Source organism: Camelina sativa, chromosome 11 (genome assembly GCF_000633955.1).
Source record: "Camelina sativa cultivar DH55 chromosome 11, Cs, whole genome shotgun sequence".
Lineage (NCBI taxonomy): Eukaryota > Viridiplantae > Streptophyta > Magnoliopsida > Brassicales > Brassicaceae > Camelina > Camelina sativa.
In genome coordinates, this window is record NC_025695.1 from 21,787,685 (window position 1) to 21,794,587 (window position 6,903).

The 6,903-nt window shown below is 39.3% G+C and overlaps 1 long non-coding RNA gene and 1 pseudogene across 1 annotated transcript; one reads left to right on the top strand and one right to left on the bottom strand.

Annotated features, from left to right (window-relative positions):
• LOC104724025 lies at positions 1,564-3,598 on the top strand. The gene is made up of 3 exons (XR_757488.2): positions 1,564-2,251; positions 2,323-2,409; positions 3,423-3,598. It is a non-coding gene; the product is annotated as an uncharacterized LOC104724025 (long non-coding RNA).
• The window catches only part of LOC104724026, a 2,114-nt pseudogene continuing 1,886 nt past the window's right edge, over positions 6,676-6,903 (bottom strand).

Sequence of the window (6,903 nt, forward strand, 5' to 3'; positions counted from 1 at the left end):
GGGTAACGTAAAAGCCGTGAGATGGAAATCATGAGGCCAAGAGGACATTATCTGAAGAAGAAGTTAGCTGAAGCAAAGAGAAGGCGAAGTTTGTAACAGTTGCTAGTGAAGGGATGGAAGACGCTTAGTAAAGCAAGATATAAGGAAAAAAATCAAAGTTGTAAAATGCAAGAAGATGAACTGTGAAGACAAGAAGGAGAAGAAATTATATGACAGAGGAGTAGAGAAAGAAAAGGTTGGGTTACACACAATGGAACGTGTTGTGAGCCTAGGACGTATATGAAGAATCAAAGGAAGTGTTGCTTTCGCGAAAACGTGGAAATGTGGGACGATAAGTTCATTAAAAGAAGACATCAAAAAGGGAGAGTTATATGACAAAAGCGAAGACGAAGACGAAGACGAAGACGAAGACGAAGACGAAGACGAAGACGAAGACGAAGACGAAGACGAAGACGAAGACGAAGACGAAGACGAAGACGAAGACGAAGACGAAGACGAAGACGAAGACGAAGACGAAGACGAAGACGAAGACGAAGACGAAGACGAAGACGAAGACGAAGACGAAGACGAAGACGAAGACGAAGACGAAGACGAAGACGAAGACGAAGACGAAGACGAAGAAGAAGACCATGAAGTCGAAGAGGATTGAAAGGTGTAAACCAAAGGGGACTGTTACACCATATTTGAGGAGAGGGTGAAGACAAGAAATGACCCGTACAACAAGCAAAGAGGAGGATAGTTGTACAACGAAAGAAGTCTAAATCAAGACATGTAAAAGTAAAGAGGAAATAAACCAGAAGATGAAGATGTTGGGCTAAGAGCTAATGAAAGAAGAAGAAAGAGCTAAAGACTCCAAAGAGGTTGCAAGAAAATAATGAAGAAGAAGAAAATGTATGAAGCGTAGTACGTACCAGCCTATCAAGGATGGAGAAGTAATTCTGAAAACCAATTCAGAGTTGTAATGGAAGCGACACAAAGATGAAAGAATAAATTCTGAAGGCTGCCTGAGCAGTGCTTCACAAGGGAAGTGTACCCAGAGTGGTATCAAGATTGAAAAAGAGAGATTGAAGAGTAATGGCTAGCGAAGCTAAAGGGAATGGAGTTGATGCCCACACAAATTTTCCTAGTAAAACCATGGTAAGAAGAGGAGGATTGTACGAATCTATTTGATAATAAAGGTAATTATCAAAATACTCGAGACAAAGCGTCAACGCGCGAAAGAAGAACCAAAGAATGAGAAGGGTTACTTCCAGAGATGAAGACTATTACAGACTAGATCAAGAGAATTTTCAGTTGTATATGCTTAGAATTCGAGGACGAAATCTTTTTAAGGGGAGGAGAATGTAATACCCTTGATTTTGACCTAGTATACGGACGGAAGGCCGCGAACATGGCCGTGCAGCCGAGACTTAGAAAAATTTTCGAAAAGAAAAATTCGATGGAGCCATCAGCGAACCAGGCCTTATCCGAAGGATTGATCAAAGAAAAATGGTTGAATTGATTTTCTATATCAAACCATGAGCGAGTTAAAGATTTCTATCGGCTATCGTCAAGTATCAAGAAGGGAAAGACCGGCTATCAGTGGCAATGGGCAGTAAGGCTATGGGAAGATGATATGCATTCGGTCAAAGGACATGATCGAATGTTTACTAAAGGTTATTGAGTTTGCTATCAAGGGTTAAAAAATTTGGTCGATGGAAAGATCAATTGTATCGAGAAAACTAGTTTTACCGAGAAGGAGCTGTTATGGCCGAGACAAGCGGGCGATGATCGAACGGGTTTGGATACGGGACAACAAGGTTAGTAAGTGGTTAAGGACAAGCCACATTACATGTGTTTAGCTGTAAAAATCGGACGAAGGACTCTCGGATCAGTTTTGGCCGCGAAGCTGCTTTGTCTTAGAGGTGCTTGTGGTGTAAGTAGGTGTGTCACCAGCTTGGTGTGTGTGGACCATGAGGTGCCACACGTTTGGATGAGCTTGGCGTGTGTTGAGCGTAAGTTGACACAAGCTTGGATAAGGATAAGAATGAAAGTGGATAACGATAAGCTTTTGGATAATGTTTATCCACCACCTCATGCTTGCCTTAGTTTGGAGGCTAAGACTCCTCTCCCTATATATAAGCCACGAAATCTAGATTAGTTCTTTAACTTTCCACCAAAATCCCACCTTAGATAGGTAGTTAGATCTTGAAGCTTGCGAAGGCGAGTCGGGCAGAAGTTGGTCGAGTCGAGAGTCGTGGTTGGGTTTCCGGTAAGTAATTCCTGCCCTTAGTCTCTTATTCTTTTTAGAATATTTTTCTAAGTTCTTGGTTCGGTCCGAAGCATACATCCATCCTTGGAGAAAGCTAGTCGGATCGAGATCAATGGGCGGGCAAGGGTAGATGTCGTTTTCTCGACGTTAAGGCCAAGGTGAGTACCGAAGCATTTGTAGTAGCACATGCCTAGGATCTTATTTTGTGTATGGGTTTAGGATTGATTTTGTAGGTTTATATTTGTATTTGATAGTTAGATCTACGTTTTTACGTTAGATCGATTTGTTTGGTTGGTTTAGATCTAGCATCCTTGCTTGATCTATTTTTGTTTTGTGAAGTGTGTGTGAGGTTTAGGAAATATACTTGGTATAGTTTCCAGATCTATTTGATGTGGTGAAATTGCTTATGCAATTTTATGAGGTTAGGCTATCGCTGGTATAGCCGTTATGCTGCTTGGTTGTTCATAGTCAATAATTGGTATTTATTGGCATGATAACCGAGCGTTTTGTGTGTAGTTGTTTGATTGTTTGATTCTTTGATTCTTTGATTGTTTGATTATTTGTTTGCTTGTTTGTTGATTGTTTGATTGTTTTTTGATTGATTGTTTGTTTGTTGTTAGTTAATCCTGTTGTTGCTTGATTAACATGTTTATGTTAGTAGATATGGTTGTGAGTAGTACTGACTTTATGTCAGGCTCGTAATTAGTAGTATGGTGTTAGTCATTTCTATGGCTAGTGTATGGCGAGGTCGTGAGTGTCCCAGCGGCTCGGAGCGGTTCGCTACCACCGGGCACTACTTGACGAAGTAGTAAATTTTGCCGTAAGGGAATAGGTCCCTTGTACACGGTTTTAGAGAAGGGATGTGATCCTTCTAGCCTTTGTGGCTAAGGGTCAGAAGACATTTCCTTGTGGGAAATCAGAATCTCATTATTAGTAGTAAAGGCCTTTAGGATTGGTAGTGAGTAGTGTGATGGTTGTGGTGCCATTTTGTTTGTGTTTGTTAGCTTCCGTTGTGAATACTCTGTATAGAGTATGATTGCTTGTTTAAGTTTTATTGTGTGTTGTGTGCTTGATTGTTGTTTGGGGGATTGGGTTTGGGGTTGTTGATTGTTAGATCCCGGACTCACTAAGTAATCTTAGATTACTCAAGATTCTACCTTTTGTTTTTCAGGTAACCTTAGTTGGGAGACCTTTTGGGAAAGCACGGACGTTGGACACCGGTGTAGAGTTTGTTGCCTTTGTAAAGAAATATTTGTAAAACTAAATTTATTGTTATTGACTCGATTTGGGCCTTATGCTCTGGGATCCCAATCCTTTGTAAGTGTTTTCAACGATTTAAATTAATAAAATGAGATTTTTTTAAAAAGCCTTGTGTTCCACTCGATATTAGTCTTGGCCGGACTAACACAACTCGCGCACATGGTACGGGTTGAAAAGCCTTAGGCCGTGTACGAGAGGAACGATACCCGCGGATGGAGTGACAAAGGTATTAGATTTGTTCGAATAACCTTGGTTGGATTGTCTACGAGCATCATACGTGACGCGTCCGATTCGTTCTTAGTCCTAGAACGGTTCGGGGGTGTTACAGTTTTGGTGATGGTCGTGGTGACGGCTGTGGTGGACGCGGTGGAGGGAGACTTCACGGACAGGGCAGAGATGGACACGGCGGAAGGGGAATAAACAATGCCCAACTGACCATTGATGCCTTACTAGCACAAGAATCCAATAGAGTGATTACAGTTCTTCATCTGGAGAGACTAAATGAAGCTATATGTGTCTTTAAAATGATTGAGTTGTTGAATATATTGACTAGTTTTTAAAAAATTTAGTCCTAGTAAGTTGATTGTGTTGTCTTAGACCAATTATATGTTTATGGTGGAATGTGGTATGTGTCTTTATATAATTGTCTTTTGCATCACATTTTGGTAGATACGATTTGCAGGTACAAACCAGTTTACTTCAGAAGAAAGTAAAACACAATCCTAGATAGTGAATGAACAAAACAATACTATAACATTCTCTCAAACAAAATGTTTGTGTTTTTGATGGCAGGTTTGGTCTTGATAACCCTCCACGGCGAGCAATCGTTGCTTCAATTTGTAGGCACTTTGATGGACCATGGTATAACATATCTTTTGTTCACAATGAGGCACTCATGCAATGGTGGGGTGATTTCATCGTAAGTCATGTGTTCACACTTTTTTTTTAAAACATCTCCATATATAACATACTTGTTAACTACTGAACATTTTGTCTCCTTTTCCAGCAAAGTTTTTACTGGGATGATGCACTTGGCAAAGAAGTGTATCATTTGTGGTATCATGTTCTTGGTGGCCGCCTTAGAGACATGATCTAAAAGCCTAAAGTTTTTGGTAATAAGCCATAATGGATAAGTGGGAAGATCTGAGAGACAATGCAGGAGTATTAAGGCACCAACGCATCTAGGAAAAAGAGCAAGATAGCTTCAGATAATCACTTGGCTTCTCGTGATGGTTTTGGTCCACATGCTCACACCTTTGGTTCACGTTCCTACGACCAGCTCCGAGAGTTAATTGTAACTATACTGAGACCATGAGTTTATTATGTTTGAAGAAATATATATAGTAGAGTTGTAATGTGATTTAACTATGTGTGTTTATTTTATAGCGACAAAAAGAAGGAATCTTGCCTTCTATGTGTCGAATTCTGAGAGAGACTCACCGCAAAGCTGATGGCACATATGTGGATGATAAGGCGAGGTCGATCGAAGAAGAGAGTCAAATACAGATTGATGCAATCTCTCAAATTTCGGATGGCGCCTCACAAGGAGATTCAGATTCCACAGGTTTGACTTGGCTTGAGGAAGATGACCTGTTCTATAAGGTAACATTTTCTCATATGATATCTATTTTGATCAGTTTGGTACTTACTCTAAGTTTGGTTTCAGTTTACACTATATATTATACTGTTCATCTATCATTAACTCAACGAATTTACTGGTTTTGTTGTCTACACTTATTGAGAATCTATAACTATTTAATTGATTTTTGGAGTTGCATTAGTGTTTATGAGACCAGATTTTGGTGTTTATGAGAAAAGATATTGACAATATTATTTTCAATAGGTGGTACCATCTCAGAATGGGAGGATCTTCGATCTCGGGGGCCAAAACTACATACGTGAGCGTGGAGAAAGCTCAGCTGGTGTAGTGGAAAGAATCTCTCTTGAACGTCAATTGACTTCTCTTCAAGAACAGCTGGCCACTGTTGTCGAATATATGAAGCAATATTTGCTTGAAGGTTCCTCAAGCTCTTTCCCATTGGCTCAACCAACTAATGGTATATGTGCGTTAGTGACCAGCTCCTCTCAAGCCAACAACACAGAAAACCGAGATGCCAATCCTGAAGTTGTGACTGAACCTCCGCAAATGGCTGCTGACATCCATGAGCAAGAAGACGATGACGGTGAGAAGCTTGTAGGTAGTGCTCTCCTCGGATGAACTTGTTCTCTCAGCTTTCTTTCATCCCTGTTGGTTTGGTTTAAAACTCTGCTCTGTAGTCTTTTGGTTTAAATCTTTGCTTCGTAATTTGATTTAAAACTCTGCTCTGTAGTCTTTTGTCTTTTGTCTGCTGGTAAAACTCTATCTATCTATTTTGTAATTTCATTTTCCATGTATAATTTCATTTTCCATATATAATTTCAGATAACCCATTTGGCGCTACATATAAACCTTGCATCACAAGGCAACGATTTCCGAAACAAACTTACATTTCGAATTCGATACGTATAACGCTACAAAACTGTTTCTACGAAACGACTTCGAAGCAATTTAAAACTATTGCTAACAGTCTCCACGAAGCCTTTTGTTGCTAATTTGTTACAATGTCATTGTTACAACTCATAGATTACTTATTACTCATCAAATCGTATGTAATAGAAGCTAATTTGTTACAAGGACGCGTAGCTAATCCTTACGGAATATTGAAATACCATTAAATGTAGAAAGCTAATATTGAAATACTATTTGAGCTTCAAATTGTTTTATTTCATATTCACAATCATTAGCTTTTTACCTCATTTTTTTCTATTAGAAAATATACTGAACTAAACAGAGTGTTTTAATAATGTTTTCATAGATGGTCGGGCATGTATATTTTTCAAATTAGCGAAAATCTTAAATATGATTAATATCACCATTCATCTTTCTGTGCAAATGCAAAAAACCAAAGAGAGAACTTAAATTAATATAGAAAAACAAAACATTATGAAGCCGAAAGGTGCACAACAAAAACAAAAAAAAAATGAAGCCGAAAAATATAAGCCCAATTACGACCCCATGAAAAAAATATAACTTGAAAAAAGTATATGAAAACTGAATCACTAGACTAAAATTAAAGACTTAAGTGGTTAACGCTCGAGCAACCATTGACCGTCATAGTTCTTGTTCAGAAGCTTCCACCACGGAGACGGAGAACAAGGTGAAGAGTTGACTCTTTCTGAATATTGTAATCCGCTAAAGTGCGACCATCTTCGAGTTGTTTTCCGGCAAAGATTAGTCTCTGCTGGTCCGGTGGGATCCCTTCTTTGTCTTGAATCTTGGCCTTCACATTGTCAATCGTATCAGAGCTCTCGACCTCTAGAGTGATGGTCTTGCCCGTCAAAGTCTTGACAAA